Here is a 16,886-nt window from a genome sequence, read left to right on the forward strand (position 1 = left end):
TAGAATGGAGGCGCACGAGGCAGGGTGATGGCGGGTGGGGTCCGGGTGGTCAGAGGAGGCGGCTGCTGGTCACCGCACCCGCGGGAGCGCCAAGTTCATTTTGCTCTCTTTTTTTAGAGGCAGATCAGGTGCAGCGGCTCTCCTCAGGGGAGTCCTGAGCTTCTGACGACAGGACGGCAGGAAGGGAGCAGACGTGGGGCGTGGCCTATCCGTGACAAACTAGGACCCGCAGCCTGGCAGGAACTCGTCCCTCCGTTAACTCTCTAGTGCTCGGCTGCTCCCTGAATCCTCCCGCGCGCCTCCGGAGGTTCAGACGCCCCCAGGTGGCGCGTCTGCGCTGCAGCGGGGACGATGAGGAGGAGGAGGAGGCAGCGGCGGTGCCAGGTGGTCGCAGCAGGCTCCCACCGAGCATCCACCGGGACTCGGTACCGACTGGACCAAGAAGCACCTGAGCCAACCGGACGGCCTCGCGAACACTTGCTTTCTCTTCGTTGCACTCGAATAAAAAGTAGTCCCCCCCCCCCCCCCCACCCCCGTCACGTGCAACAGGACGCGTGCCAGGGGGACGCCGCACCGCCGGGTTACCGGGTCTCTTTCACGGGGATGTCACACGCCTTGGGACCGGATCGGCACCCTGGTCATCAATCCGGGTCTGTGCTTGTGCTGGAGGCGCGGGTGGCAGGGAGAGTTCCTCCGCAGCTCGTGGAGCTTCCCGCGGTACCCGGGTGGAACGCTCAGCTGCAGACCGTCATGCTGGACCGGGCGGACTCGCTGGACCCGCTGGATCCGGTGGACCCGCTGGACGCCGAGCGGAGGCGGGAGGGAAGCAGCTGTTGATTTAATGGAAAAGAGTAAACGTGAAGATTCGGTTCCGGTCCGAACGCGCAACACGCAGCTCTAGTAGTGAGCTGCCGGGAACTGTGAATAACACACGGTGGTCGTCCGGGACCGGGGCTGAGAACACGGTCTAGAAACATGGATGGAAGAGACGCAGCCAGGAGACGGTGCGGTGACCACGGGACCGAGGACGAGGAGGAAATGGGAGGAGACTGGAGGACTCGAGCCCGGCTGCTCGCGAGGACAAAGCCTGTCTGAGGATGAATGGACGAGGATGCGGGACCGGAGCCGCGCGGGTCTCCTTCCTGTCTGCTCGCGCTGCCTCACACTCTCAGTTCGTTTATGGTGGGTTCTTAAAAACAAAGAGCACACACGCGCACACACACGCACGCACACACACACACACACACACACACACGCACACACACACACACACACACACACACACACACACACACACACACACACACACCGGGCTGCGTCAGGACCAGACGCTCGTGCATGATTCATCCTAAAGTTTTTCCATTAGAAGCGAGTCAGCGATGATCAGCTGTTTAAGTCGAATCTCCGGTCTACGTCATCGTGCAGGTCATCCACTGATCTGTGTTTATTCAGCGGATCGATCAGGCTGAACAGTTTCAGATCGATGGAGTTTATCGGCGCTTGGCCTCTCAAACCCGAACGTCTCGGGTGTCGCGGGTTTTTCTACCTGAAGAAATAAACTTTTAATTTTAATTTCAGTTGAATTCATTGACCACGGATCACAGCAAACATTCACCCTTGGAGAGATTTTGATGGCGAATATTGATTAGATATATTAGATATTGATGTTCATTCATTTACTAGAATATTTATAGAATCCGAGAAATCTGAAGTTGGGATTTCTGTCGGTCCTGATTACGGTACCGGTACCAGAACCGTTGCTTTGACGTGAAATGGGGAAAAAAGCAAGAAAAGCATTGTGTGTATTTATGTATTATTATTATTATTATTGTTATTATTATTATTATTATTATTATTATTAGTAGTAGTAGTAGTAGTAGTAGTAGTAGTATTACAGCCCAGTAGCTTAAAGGGTTTCTACCTTCACCTCAGGACCGTCTGGAAATAAACGAGTCCGGCCGAGGCCACGCGGCCCCCGGCTGTAGGTGCTGCCTCCGCCGGGCCCCTCGCCACCGGGGCGCCGCCCTCATCCTCACTCTTACCTGCTCGTCTGGCTCGCGGGCCCGCAAGGTGAAGTGCGGTTCAGTAACTTCTGCTGCCTGACGCTCAAAGCGACCGCAGACTACATCTGTGGGATAGCTAGTATTTGTACCACAAAGCTGCTCAAAAACAGGAGGAGAATATTCGCAAATATCAGATGTGTGAAGAAGAACTCCGCAAATACTGCGCCACAAATACACACGCACTCTGATGTTATAATTATATTATATTATATTATATTATATTATATTATATTATATTATATTATATTATATTATATTAATTTGATCATATTATAATAATACAGCAATAATTATTTTCCACAATATAATACGACATATATTATAATGAATAAATGATGATAATAATAATAATAATAACAACAATAATAATAAAATTAAAGGCTTGGTACTTTGCGATTTCCAAAGTTCTTTTTTGTTTTAGTGTCTGCTTCCAGAAAAATACGTTTTACACACACACACACACACACACACACACACACACACACACACACACACACACACACACACACACACACACACACACACACGCTACTTGTGGTTGATCAATTAAAATGTAAATGAGGACAGACATCGAGAGCTCAGTTTTAACTTGACATTCTGAAACGCATCTGTCGATCTCAGTGGTGTAAAACATGGCGCCGGGCTTCGTTCCTCTGCTCCGTTCCAGATGAGCGGGTTCTGAGGGGAACGACCGCCGTGGCCGGCGCCTGGATGGCGGCCGCAGAAGACAGAAGAAGCGCTGTCCAAACTGTGAGCCGCGGACCCTGGAGCGGAGAGGAGGCCCCATCTGAGGACGCGATCAGGCTTCAGAACCGGAGAATGAGGCCGCGGGGCAGAGCGGCTCCTCGTGCCGGGCGGAAATGGAGGGTGTCAGGCTCGACCCAGCGCTGCCATCACAGCAGTCAGCTGACTGTCTCAAACATGACGTAAGCTTAAGTAGCTGCACGGGGATTAAACAGACAGATAAACAGGTCACGTGATGACATATCAGTTTGTGATGAGGATGGAAGCAAGTATCTGATCACTGGGAGTTCTGGGCGACACAGTCCCAATCACATGACCTGCTGCTCCAGCTGAAGCTGTCCTCTTCATCAGGACCGGGTCCAGGACCTGGCCCAGGACTTGGTCCAGGACCTGGGGGTCGGAACACCCTCTCGGTGTTTTGTTGCGTCTCGTCCAACCCCGAGCAGTCGCATCATCAACATCCTCTGAAGGTGAGTGCGTGTGTAACAGTCAGTGCACGGCCACGAGGTGACGTAAGAGGCCTCGGCGATGACGCTCATTTTGCACGATAACGTCCGTCGCCCAGAATCTTTACAGACAGCGAGGCGCGTTTCAGCTCCACGTCACTTCTGCGTTCATGGCCGTTTTCTGCTCAGCCCACGAGCCTCGGACAACCCTGACAAACCCAGAGGAGATTCATCACTACGAGTTTGGGTTTATTCACGACTTCCGCTAAGATGACGTCATAAATCACCTCCAAATGTCTGTGCGTCTGTGTGTGTCTGTCTGTATGTCTGTCTGTGTGTATTTGTCTGTTTATATGTGCGTGTGTGTCTGTATATTTGTGTGTGTATATTTGTGTATTTGTGTGTGTGTATTTGTATGTGTGTCTATATTTGTGTGTGTGTTTGTATATTTGTGTGTCTGTATATTTGTGTGTGTATATTTGTGTGTGTGTCTGTCTGTATGTCTGTCTGTGTGTATTTGTCTGTTTATATGTTCGTGTGTGTCTGTATATTTGTGTGTGTATATTTGTTTGTCTGTATATTTGTGTGTGTCTGTATATTTGTGTATTTGTGTGTGTGTATTTGTTTGTCTGTATATTTGTGTGTGTCTGTATATTTGTGTATTTGTGTGTGTGTATTTGTTTGTCTGTATATTTGTGTGTGTGTGTATATTTGTGTGTGTGTATATTTGTGTGGGTCTGTATATTTGTGTGTGTATATTTGTGTATTTGTGTGTGTGTATTTGTATGTGTGTCTATATTTGTGTGTGTGTGTATATTTGTGTGTCTGTATATTTGTGTGTGTATATTTGTGTGTGTGTCTGTCTGTATGTCTGTCTGTGTGTATTTGTCTGTTTATATGTGCGTGTGTGTCTGTATATTTGTGTGTGTATATTTGTGTATTTGTGTGTGTGTATTTGTATGTGTGTCTATATTTGTGTGTGTGTTTGTATATTTGTGTGTCTGTATATTTGTGTGTGTATATTTGTGTGTGTGTCTGTCTGTATGTCTGTCTGTGTGTATTTGTCTGTTTATATGTTCGTGTGTGTCTGTATATTTGTGTGTGTGTATTTGTTTGTCTGTATATTTGTGTGTGTCTGTATATTTGTATATTTGTGTGTGTGTCTGTATATTTGTGTGTGTATATTTGTGTGTGTTTGTATATTTGTGTGTGTGTATATTTGTGTGTGTGTATATTTGTGTGTGTCTGTATATTTTTGTGTGTCTGTATATTTGTGTGTGTCTGTATATTTGTGTGTGTATATTTGTGTGTCTGTATATTTTTGTGTGTCTGTATATTTGTGTGTGTATATTTGTGTGTCTGTATATTTTTGTGTGTCCGTATATTTGTGTGTGTCTGTATATTTGTGTGTGTATATTTGTGTGTCTGTATATTTTTGTGTGTCTGTATATTTGTGTGTGTATATTTGTGTGTGTCTGTATATTTGTGTGTGTGTATTTGTATGTGTGTGTATATTTGTGTGTGTATATTTGTGTGTGTATATTTGTGTGTCTGTATATTTTTGTGTGTCTGTATATTTGTGTGTGTATATTTGTGTGTCTGTATATTTGTGTGTGTCTGTATATTTGTGTGTGTATATTTGTGTGTGTATATTTGTGTGTCTGTATATTTGTGTGGGTCTGTATATTTGTGTGTGTATATTTGTGTGTCTGTATATTTTTGTGTGTCCGTATATTTGTGTGTGTCTGTATATTTGTGTGTGTATATTTGTGTGTCTGTATATTTTTGTGTGTCTGTATATTTGTGTGTGTATATTTTTGTGTGTCTGTATATTTGTGTGTGTGTATTTGTATGTGTGTGTATATTTGTGTGTGTATATTTTTGTGTGTGTATATTTGTGTGTGTTTATTTGTGTGTGTCTGTATATTTTTGTGTGTCTGTATATTTGTATGTCTATTTGTATGTGTGTGTGTATATTTGTGTGTGTATATTTGTGTGTGTGTATATTTGTGTGTGTATATTTGTGTGTCTGTATATTTGTGTGTGTCTGTATATTTTTGTGTGTATACTTGTGTGTGTGTATATTTGTGTGGGTCTGTATATTTGTGTGTGTATATTTGTGTGTGTGTATATTTGTGTGTGTAAATTTGAGTGTGTGTATATTTGTGTGTGTGTATATTTGTGTGTGTATATTTGTGTGTGTGTATATTTGTGTGGGTCTGTATATTTGTGTGTGTATATTTGTGTGTGTCTGTATATTTGTGTGTGTATTTGTATGTGTGTGTATATTTGTGTCTGTATATTTTTGTGTGTGTATATTTGTGTGTGTTTATTTGTGTGTGTCTGTATATTTTTGTGTGTCTGTATATTTGTGTGTGTCTGTATATTTGTGTGTCTATTTGTATGTGTGTGTATATTTGTGTGTGTATATTTGTGTGTGTGTATATTTGTGTGTGTATATTTGTGTGTGTACATTTGTGTGTCTGTATATTTGTGTGTGTATACTTGTGTGTGTGTATATTTGTGTGTGTGTATATTTGTGTGTGTATATTTGTGTGTGTGTATATTTGTGTGGGTCTGTATATTTGTGTGTGTATATTTGTGTGTGTGTATATTTGTGTGTGTAAATTTGAGTGTGTGTATATTTGTGTGTGTATATTTGTGTGTGTGTATATTTGTGTGTGTAAATTTGAGTGTGTGTATATTTGTGTGTCTGTATATTTGTGTGTGTATATTTGTGTGTGTGTATATTTGTGTGGGTCTGTATATTTGTGTGTGTATATTTGTGTGTCTGTATATTTGTGTCTGTATATTTGTGTGTGTGTATATATGTGTGGGTCTGTATATTTGTGTGTGTGTATATTTGTGTGGGTCTGTATATTTGTGTGTGTATATTTGTGTGTGTAAATTTGAGTGTGTATATTTGTGTGTCTTTATATTTGTGTGTGTATATTTGTGTGTCAGTATATTTGTGTGTGTCTGTATATTTTTGTGTGTCTGTATATTTGTGTGTGTATATTTGTGTGTAAATTTGAGTGTGTGTATATTTGTGTGTCAGTATATTTGTGTGTGTGTATATTTGTGTGTGTATATTTGTGTCTGTATATTTGTGTGTGTCTGTATATTTGTGTGTGTATATTTGTGTGTGTATATTTGTGTGTGTATATTTGTGTGTGTGTCTGTATATTTGCGTGTGTATATTTGTGTGTGTGTATATTTGTGTGTGTGTCTGCATATTTGTGTGTGTATATTTGTGTGTGTCTGTATATTTGTGTGTGTATATTTGTGTGTGTATATTTGTGTGTGTGTCTGCATATTTGTGTGTGTATATTTGTGTGTGTCTGTATATTTGTGTGTGTATATTTGTGTGTGTGTCTGCATATTTGTGTGTGTATATTTGTGTGTGTGTCTGCATATTTGTGTGTGTATATTTGTGTGTGTATATTTGTGTGTGTGTCTGCATATTTGTGTGTGTATATTTGTGTGTGTGTGTCGGTATATTTGTGTGTATAGTTGTGTATGTGTCGGTATATTTGTGTATCTGCATATTTGTGTGTGTGTATATTTGTGTGTGTCTGTATATTTTTGTGTGTGTATATTTGTGTGTGTCTTTATATTTGTGTGTGTATATTTGTGTGTGTATATTTGTGTGTGTGTATATTTGTGTGTGTGTCTGTATATTTGTGTGTTTATTTGTGTGTGTGTATATTTGTGTGTGTGTCCGTATATTTGTGTGTGAATATTTGTGTGTGTCTGTATATTTGTGTGTGTCTGCATATTTGTGTGTGTATATTTGTGTGTGTCTGTATATTTGTGTGTATATTTGTGTGTCTGTATATTTGTGTGTGTCTGTATATTTTTGTGTGTATATTTGTGTGTCTGTATATTTGTGTGTCTGTATATTTGTGTGTGTCTATATTTGTGTCTGTATATTTGTGTGTATATTTGTGTGTCTGTATATTTGTGTGTGTCTGTATATTTGTGTGTGTATATTTGTGTGTCTGTATATTTGTGTCTGCATATTTGTGTGTGTATATTTTTTGTGTGTATATTTGTGTCTGTATATTTGTGTGTGAATATTTGTGTGTGTCTGTATATTTGTGTGTGTATATTTGTGTGTCTTCATATTTGTGTGTGTATATTTTTGTGTGTGTGTGTGTTTGTGTGTGTGTGTGTGTGTGTGAGAGAGAGAGAGAGAGAGAGAGAGAGAGATCACGAACTCCTGCCTGCCGGCTCAGTTCGTGTCTCGCGCTCCGTGTGGGAGGTGAACGTGTCCGTCGGGTCGTCCTCGTGTCTCCTGGCTTCGCTTCACGCTCCTCTTTTCTAAACGTCATTTTCCAGCTGGAGGTCCGAACCCTGCGTGGATAAACACACGCCCGTCTTGTGAGTTTCTCCTCCTGTTGGCCCCGAAGGAGGCCAGGACGAAAATATAAACGCGGGTTTGGAAATAAAAAAAACCCGCTTCAGCGGGTTCTTAATTATAGAACGTGAAGTCCTCGCGCTGCACTGAAGTCACAAATTCACACAAAATTAAAGAGGACGCGACATCAGCGTCAGCCGCAGCCTCACAATTAGTATTTCCTGTTTTTGAGAATGTGTGTGTGAGTGTGAGTGTGTGTGTGAGTGTGTGTTCTCACATTCGTCCCCCTGAAGCTCCACGTGTTTCTTATATCGGATATTTATTGTTAGAATTTGTTCTATGGTTTTTTTTTTTCTCACTCCTGCTCATTTGGTCGTTTTATTGTTTTTACCACGCGCGTTTGTGAGCAGTGACGTGACAGGTAACCGCTCGAGACCGAGACACGTTCAGCAACAAACCCCCAGTCTGTCGCTCGAGGACTCCGACACTCTGAGGCCAATGCTTCAGTTCGTCATTCCTCCTCATCACTTTTCACCTTTTTGTTGTTGTCATTTTGGCCGTGATCCTGGTGGATGAAGGCTCTTCATGTGAACACGATGGAGTCGTCCTGAGTCGGTCCCCCTGGGCTGTGGGACAATATGAGATACCACATCGTGGTAGTATTAGTACAATAGGAGCCGCAGCGCAGTAATTGGATCCAGATCTTCTCTTTCATATTCAGCCCACTGGGATCTTTGCTTTGATAGTTGCTTCCCAGATCCCCGGATTACTGGGAACCTTTTCAGTGGCTCCACGCTTGCAGTTTTTCCTGTGAGAGATTTCAAACTCCTACTTTGGGTTCACTTCCACTGAAAACACCTCTCACTCACAGACGGAGAGGGACAGACCCGAGTACTCCTTCATTATCAGTAGTACTGCTCAGTAGTGTTGGGCATGAGAGCACAGATATTTGAGTGTGTGTATACACACACACACACACACACACACACACATTTATTTACTTATTTTTCTTTTTTTCATTAAATAGCGCAGTCATATTTGCACACTGGTTTTCATTACTTCACCCATTTCAACGCCACTTCTCTGGTTTGTTCCCAGCTCTGGCGCCAGGACGCCAGTGTCAGATGGACTGATGGCTCTGATGTCTCAACCGTTTCTCTCCTTCCTGGTGCTGAAGCAAATACTTCCACAGTACTTTTACATGTCTGCTAGTAGTTGTCGTCCCCTGCATTTGTGCGTACGTATGATTGCAGAATTCAGCAGGGAAGTTCAGCCCGCTAGGATGGGTTAGCACGCTGACTGCAGGCTGAATGCGACGGTGAATGCGACGCTGAGAATGGCTGCATGAGAAGTGATTTGCAGGGCTGGAGAAGGAGGCTTTGATCAGGAACACATGGCTGAACTTCCTCTGCCGCTGCTTTCGCCAGCTGCTGCCTCCTTGTTAGGAGGCGAGAAGAGAGAAGACTGTAAAGACCGCAGGACAGCAACGCTGCCCGTCGTTCAGTAGGGAGACACAGAGAAGCAAGAAACAAATGCAGGAGTGGGGGAGGAGACGAGAGGAGGAATCAACAAAGGAGAGGAAATGGAAGAGATGAAGATGGAGAGAATAATAAAGAGAGAGGGAGGGAATAGCTTCAGCTCGCAGGCGCCATGTTGCTGCAGCGCCACACAGTCTCGGGCTTCCTCTCTGTCCCGTCTGCATATCTTCTGCTTGTGTCTCTCCTCTTCCCGTCTGTCTCTGCCTGCAGTGTCTGTCTCTCCCACCTTTATGTTTTACCACGGGGGTAATTGACCAACCAGTTTATTGGTGGTTGGAGGAAGTGGAGGAGGCAATTGTATCAGTGGTACAGCCTATATTACTGCATAGTGCGGTTTTATGGCGGCCTTATTGCCCCTTATTGGTGGCCAACAAAAGATACTTTAAAGGAAGGTTTGCGCCTTCATTGTCGTCCTTCCTGTTTGTCTCACTCTCCCTCCGCGGCCGGCTTTGTCTCCATGGCGAGGCATTTGTTTTTCTTTTTCACAGGAATTTTCATGTTCTCACCCCCCGTTCAAACAAGATTCCTGTTCTGTACATGTCCCCTTTTTTCCTGTCCTCTGGGCCACATACCTGCTGACTACAACGTCTCCTCACAAAGTTCCCATCTCGCCCGGCAACAGATGATGGCCAAACAGCTTCAGCCGTGTCCTGACTTCTTTCTCAAATGAGGAACATAAAGTTGGTCAAAGACAGGAACCAGTAGGAAGGAGATTAAACACCTGAAATCCTGAGTTGTTGTTACCATGTGATGAATGAAGCTGCTTGACATCCAAACACAGTGTCCCTGTTTATTTAGCTGTTGGACTTTGTGCCTTGAGTGGACTGGACATGGACCACATGCTACCACGGCGCAGCGTGGGGAGTGAGGGCGGACAGTAGCGTGCTGTTTGGAATCTAATACGTTACTGCCCAGGTAATAAATGCCTTCTCCTGCTGCTGGTGGTCGTTTGAGCTGAAAAACTCTTCTCCCACATTCCTGGGCCTGTAAATGAGAAACCAGCAGCAGGACCTGGGCAGAGCGCAGTCCCCACTGCCAACAGCAGAGGGCGCTAGCGCGTACATTGCTCCACAGCTGAGGGTTGGTGCTCCCTGGGATTTTGTGATGTAACCACGTTCTGAACCGCAAAGTTGAGACGTCCGGCGCTTACAACGACTACGACCTCCGCAGCTTTCTGAGCAGGCGTCTGCGTGGTGAGGCTGCTTGTTCGTATTGTCACGTATGTTTGTTGCGTGCTGCTTTACCACCAGAGGGCCCAGCAGTCATGAAACAGCCAGATTTGGATGTTGTAGCACTCCAGAGGACGAGTGAAGGAGGCTGACCGTGGACACGGAGGAGCATTTTAGCCAGCAGACGCTGAACCTCCTGCATGTGGGGTCAACCTGGTCTCAGTGGCCCAGCGATGATAAAAGAACTCAGGTGCCAAAATACGTAACTCCTCTTCTGTACTTTCCATCCCAGATGGTCTGACCTCTGACCCTCCCCATCATGTCAGTATTGCATCTTGCAGACCCGTAGCTCTAATTTCTGAGGACGTGGACAAGCGACGCTCCACAGGAGTGAAGGACACGCCGGGCAGACATCAGGCACACGTGAGCATGTATTAAAACCGTGTAGCTCCTCAGGTGGCAGAGGTGCAGGGGGTGAGGCAGGGGAACATTTGAAGCTAGATGCTACACAACCATGATCCTTGACCGACAACACAGATGAGCTCAGCCGGAGGGCAACGCTGATGGAACCAAGGCACGCCGCTGCCTATTTCCTGTTTGTGGTAATGAATCGTCACTAACCTTGACCACGTGGTGACAAACGTCCCCTGACATCAGGACACCGGGAGCCAGACTGAAGTGACTGTAGCCTGACCAGGGTCGCTGTCAAAGAGAGACCAGTGATTGTTTTGTGATGGTGAAGTGTAGACGTTCTGAGGGTTCTTGAGCGTGTCACCGAACATGTTAGAACGTTTCAGAGAACATGACCCTATCTTTAAAACGAAGAACCAGAGAGGAAGAAGAACATTGCATGGTGAACAACCATTTCAATTTCAATGTCCATGAATACACTGGCGGGCGCCTGGCGTTTCCTGGCCTCACACAGTGACTTGGTCAGCTCTTGCTGTCACTAAGAAGCAGGAAATAACAGAAATAGGAAAGGAAGGAATGCTGCTGCTCAGTCGTTGGGATGCGACACAAACGTCCCGCTCGCTCCACGTCTGATGACGGAAACACCAACTGCAACTGAGCTGCGTTCAGTCTCGGCAGCGCCACCAGGAGGACGAGGCCGATGGACTGGAGCTTCGCTCTTCAGTCCCTCAACATGGCGAATGGTGTCATCACCGGTGTTGGGTGTCACATGACTTTTACATCACAACATTATTGCCCTGAAGAAGTGGCGTGTTGTGTTACACTGTTGCTCACTGAGGAGAGGAACAAACCACTGGTCTCAGTAGCTCCTCCTCCTGAGGGACGGTTGAGCATCGCTCTCTTAGCCAGCCTAGCTTCTCACTCACGTTAGAAAAGCCAGTTTATGGTGTTGGTCTGAATAAACTAGACGTTTCAAATACATGAAGTCGAATGACTCAGTTGGTCGTCAGGCACCAAACCTGGCGGTGTCTCACCTGAGGACTTCTCTGTTTGTGTTCATGAGCCTTGAATTTAGAGCCACAGTTTGAGAGGGCACTTGCCAGTTAACTTGATTTGGTGAACTGGTAGAAACCAGCTGTAAGAGGTCACACTGCCACCCAGAGGTCCGGAGGGGAACATTCTACAATTCTACAATTCTACAATTTCATTTAGCAGACGCTTTTGTCCAAAGCGACGTACAACACAAGCAAGAATTCAGACCTAATTAAGGAAAAGCCCATAGGAAGCGCAAAAGTGCTGCAGTTGTGTAACATACAAATAAATCTGTCTTTCTCTGTCCAGGTGAACTGGGACTAGACAGTGGTCGGTCACATGATCTTTTCCAGGTGTGACTGTAGTTTTACTGATTTTACACTGAAGGTAAATGAACAGACTTTGATGTTCTTGTCCTTTGATCCACAACTTCAAAATAAGACAGGACCTCCAGCACGTAAATGCAAACTGAAACAGTGCCAACTACCGGATGACGTGCATGGACGTGTAATTAAATGAATGGATTAAAAAAACTACAATTTTCAGCAACAATCTACTAGAGTACAACTAGTACTCTACAAGTATTCTACATTATTACATGATACTGTGCCCTGTGCAGGAAGGTTCATAAATCAGACGTTGTACTGCAACAGGTTACATCCAACGCTGCTCCCTAGCCTGAACTGTCAGGCGACGTTGTGACTAAGGAGTGGTGGATGATCAGCTCGTCTGCGTCACGGAGCAGCTGTGGCATCAGAACCCCTGCTGGAATCCAAGATGGCTCCTACCTGCACTGGTCAGGAGGGTGAGTCAGCGCTCTCACCCCTGAGCAGTGTGATTTAGGTAGTTTCAAGTTGTTGGGCTGGATGCTAAAACACAGGAACCTGATACTGCCTGAATCACGCCGTCTCAAATGCACACGGACAACCAGGAGAAGCCCAACACGCCCGCCAGGACACCAAACGGCCGACTGTACGCAGGACTGTTCATGCCTTTGAACATCACACAGACAAAGAACCTTTTCAGCACAAGTGAATCCTAAACTCGTGATCAGAACAGAACCATGGTTTGTTCAGGAACGCTCATCATCAAGGTTGTTCCTGATGCACTGATGTCCTCTCCCTCTGTGTGTTTCTGTGTGTGTGTGTGTGTGTGTGTGTGTGTGTAATATAATAATATACAAATATTTTCAGGGACAGGACAACAAAAGCTCCATGTGTGCCGTAGGAATAGAGAATGCATGTACACTGGTGACAGGGGTCATGTTTTCTTCAATGAAATGACTTCATCTCTCTGTAAGCTGACTGAACATGTGACCAGGAGAACTCGCTGTTTGCGTTTGTTGCTCTTTGCCCGTGGAGAGCTGGTTTGTCTCCTCCCTCTGTGTGTGCAAGAGAACTTCCAGCTCTGATGTGTTTGCACAACTGTGCTCTTTTGCAGCACCATCAGACCTGATGGCAGAGAGAAACACCTCAAACTCCATGACGGACCACGTACAGACGACTGCAGCAGCCTGGGAGACACCCCTCCTCCACACACACACACACACACTCTGCTAGCTTGGGTCCACACAGGATACACCTGGACGTGGGAGGACGCTCTGCTGCCCCTCATGAGTGGCGGTGAACAGCCACACTTGAAGGAGGAAGTGGAGGTCAACCTAAAGAGATCATTAATCTGTATCACAGTGAAATGAACGCACCGGAGTGACTTGTAACCACACGATCAAATTAATAAAACAGACAAAACCAAACTGAGAATGAAGCGACTGCAGAGCTCAATCCAGCCACCGAGGGGCAGAAGGATTCAAGTGCAGTAGCTTCACACACACACACACACACACACACACACACACACACACACACACACACACACACACAGATACATACTTCCATCCACTCAGTCAAGACCTTCACGTGTGTCATTTTCCCACCGACATGGTCAGACACTGACCTGTCCACAAAGGGGGAGGAGTCACCAGTCAGAGATGTCAGGTGGAGAGGACAACTGAGTGACGGTCCAGTCATGTGGCAAAAACTAAAAGTGGGAGACAGAGAGAGAGAGAGAGAGAGAGAGAGAGAGAGAGAAAACGGCCTGATACTTGTGTGGAGGTCAGGTTGGGGTCACATCAATGAGGCAGGAGTGTGTGACATCATGCTTTGGTTACTTTGAATGTGTGTGTTTGTGGCTTCATGCCTGTCATCCATTCTGATGATATTTTACTTCTCATGTTGGCCTCAGATCTTTTTATTTATTGTTGGTCATTAATTGGATTGTGTGTAGTTTTTTCTGGTCGGTGGCGTTCCTGTCTGGGAGGTTTGGGTCTCTCTCTGTGGGACCACTGGTAGAGGAGAGGGTGTAACTGGTCAGCTGTGTCTTTCACAGGCTTGTGACTTTGGCGAAACTTGTTTTCCTGCTGTAACGTGATTAAATGTGGCCTGTGAAAAGTGTTTACTAAGCACAATCTTGAGAAGAGATGTCATAAATCTCCCCGAGTGAAAACATGTGTGGATGTTCAGAGCTCACTCTCACACACGGACTCACTCAGGATGGAGCTGCTCTCCGTCTCAATGTAAAATCTCATAAAGTCATAAAACATCAAATATTCACAGTGGAATTAATTGTTCTGTGTTTCAAATGATAAAAGAAGGAGATGAATGTGAGCCAGAGTTCACTTGGTGATGAAGGCTTTATGAATGAAGACGCGGTCATGGATCAAGACTCCACGCTGACAATGTAACACCATTGCAAATGATTTTTTTATGAATTACAGGAATGCCGGCGGTTGTTGAGTGACCGTATTTCTTCCGTGTTCTGGTCCTCATGTATTATGAAGCAACGTGCCAGATTTATCGGAGCTCTCAGGACTCGCAGCTTCTCGGCGCTAAGCAGCTCAACCCAACATGATATGATTTCATTAAATCTCCCTCGCCGAAGCAAACAAGCACCTCTGAAACAACTGGAGCTCCGTTAATGACCTTACGAACTCAGGGAGCTGAACTCACACACATCTGGCCTGCTTCTGGGGAGGGCTTGATGGAGCGGCCATGTAAACAGCATATAGCATGTAAACCACCTGATATGGAGATAAAGAGATGGAGCTTGAACCACCAGAGAGGGAGTGTTCAGAGGTTATTGATGGAACGCTGCTGAGGTGTGAGTTTAAATGTGATTCCAACGATAACAGTGTTTGTCTCTGAAAAATAAAACCGTTATTTATGCTCTGAGTGTGTGTTGAGGGGTCAGACTCAGTCGAACCTGCCTTCCCCTCGCTCGCCCACAGGATCCTGCTCATATTCAAACATTGTATGTTTTATGAAGTTCAGCCGGCTGCGGCGCAGCCATAAATCTGCTCTCTCACCTTCTCTCCTGTGTCAGTGGCAGAAGGTTGGGGTGTAATTTGCAGTGTGTTTAATAGCACATTAACATTTAGCAGCCACACTCGACTGTCTGGCTGCGTTCTGGGGGCGCTGCAGCGACTCAGCAAGATTCTCTCCATCCCAGGGTGCGGCTCCTCCCACTGCCAGTTTGTGAACGCAGGTTGTTGGAAAAAGAAAAAGCCGTATCTTTTCTTCAAATTGATGTCAATCATCTCACCTGTCAATGCATATCAGTTTTGTTCATTTGAGCATTATTTGTTTAATGCTGCTTCAGCACTTCAGCGCCATTAGAATCATCACTCCAAAGTTTTCATGTTGGACCTTTAGAACTATTATTGGCTTTGAGGTCACAGCAACATTTGAAGAGATATTTGGAGGCTTTTTTTAAGTGTTCATAGATGCAGAATATTTTGAAAAATGAAATCAGAAGTGGCGGCCCGGGGGAGCAGTGGTCCTCACTGTGGCCCCCCAGCAAGAAGGTTGTGGGTGGAGCCCCGGCTGCAGCACGGGGTCTTTCTGTGTGAGTCTGCATGTTCTCCCTGTTCCTGCTGGGTTCTCTCTGGTTCTCCAGCTTCCTCCACAGTCCAAAGACATCAAGAGGGACCAGGTTAATCCAGACTCTAAATTGACCGTAGGTGTGACTGGGAGAGCCAATGGTTGTCTGTCTCTATGTGTTGGCCCTACCATGGACTGGTGACCTGTCCAGGGGGAAGGCTGCTGGATAGGCTCCACCCCCACCACCCTGAACAGGAGAAGAGGGGGAAGATGGAGGGATGGATGATGGATGGATGGATGGAGGGAAAGCAGAAATGAAATGTATCAAATGTTTAAAAAGAAATGATATCCATAAATTCTCACACTTCCTGGAGTTCCCCACAGGTGCTCAGCACAGCAGGAATAAATCCTATAATGAATAAATAATGTTTGATTCTTTCAGGTGTTTGAGTGCAGCTGCCTTCAACTTCAAACATGAAATCTGACACCGAGTCTAAGTTTTACACATCATACATGAAGTTTTATTGACTTTTTTCTGTTGTTATTGCTTTTTCCTTAAAAGTCACATTTTCACTCTCACCTGATTTTCTGGAAATGTCCCTCTGGTGATTCTGACTCTGTTCTTCTCTCGTGGTTCTTCATGGTTTTCAGGGAATTTATTGCGGTAAAAGCAGTTCAGCAGTGACAGAATCGACCGAAGACAAACTCACAGTGTAGAATTTGAGGAAGCACAAAGCAAATTTGCAACCTTAACTGGGCACTCAGCTCATTTTGTGAACATCGTCGCCTTCTTAAAATAACGGTCAGTCATTTTTCAACAAAAAATTCTTTTGCCTAAAACAACTCTTTATGACGTTTCATCTCCAGTTTTTTTGTGTTCTCTGAAAAACTTGAAAAAAATGACAGGTGATTGTTTTTCGTTACAGCTCCTCATTGGAGGACAGCAACCTGGTGTTTGATGATCACGCAGCAGCAGAGCAGCAGCAGAGCAGCAGCGTCGCCACGTTTTAAGAAGGACAACCTGATTTTAGCAGAGACATCCGGGGAAGATGGAGCAAGACAGCTTCAGCAAAACATCACACAAGGACACAAACTGGCTGCTGGCCACAGATACGGACATGAATAATATCAACGACACAGGGGGGGACACTGAGGAGGCTCCAGTCCTGGGGGGGTGAAGGCCTGAACTGCAGGAGGGTCCTGGAGCTCCCCCTCATGACTGTGGACACAGCGCAGGAACTGGCCTGT

The 16,886-nt window shown here is 45.3% G+C and overlaps 2 long non-coding RNA genes across 2 annotated transcripts; one reads left to right on the forward strand and one right to left on the reverse strand.

The window, feature by feature from the left end:
* The first annotated feature begins 585 nt into the window (after positions 1-585).
* Positions 586-14,773, forward strand: LOC147245642 (uncharacterized). The gene is made up of 3 exons (XR_015110027.1): positions 586-1,182; positions 2,731-3,277; positions 13,204-14,773. It is a non-coding gene; the product is annotated as an uncharacterized LOC147245642 (long non-coding RNA).
* Positions 2,596-9,809, reverse strand: LOC147245643 (uncharacterized). Its single transcript, XR_015110028.1, has 4 exons — positions 9,724-9,809; positions 8,149-8,239; positions 7,474-7,609; positions 2,596-3,462 (listed from the first exon to the last, which is right to left on the reverse strand). It is a non-coding gene; the product is annotated as an uncharacterized LOC147245643 (long non-coding RNA).
* Positions 14,774-16,886: the final 2,113 nt, after the last annotated feature.

This window comes from Aulostomus chinensis, chromosome 18 (genome assembly GCF_037954235.1).
Source record: "Aulostomus chinensis isolate RoL2024-O1b breed Wild chromosome 18, RoL_Achi_v1.0, whole genome shotgun sequence".
In the NCBI taxonomy this organism is placed as follows: domain Eukaryota; kingdom Metazoa; phylum Chordata; class Actinopteri; order Syngnathiformes; family Aulostomidae; genus Aulostomus; species Aulostomus chinensis.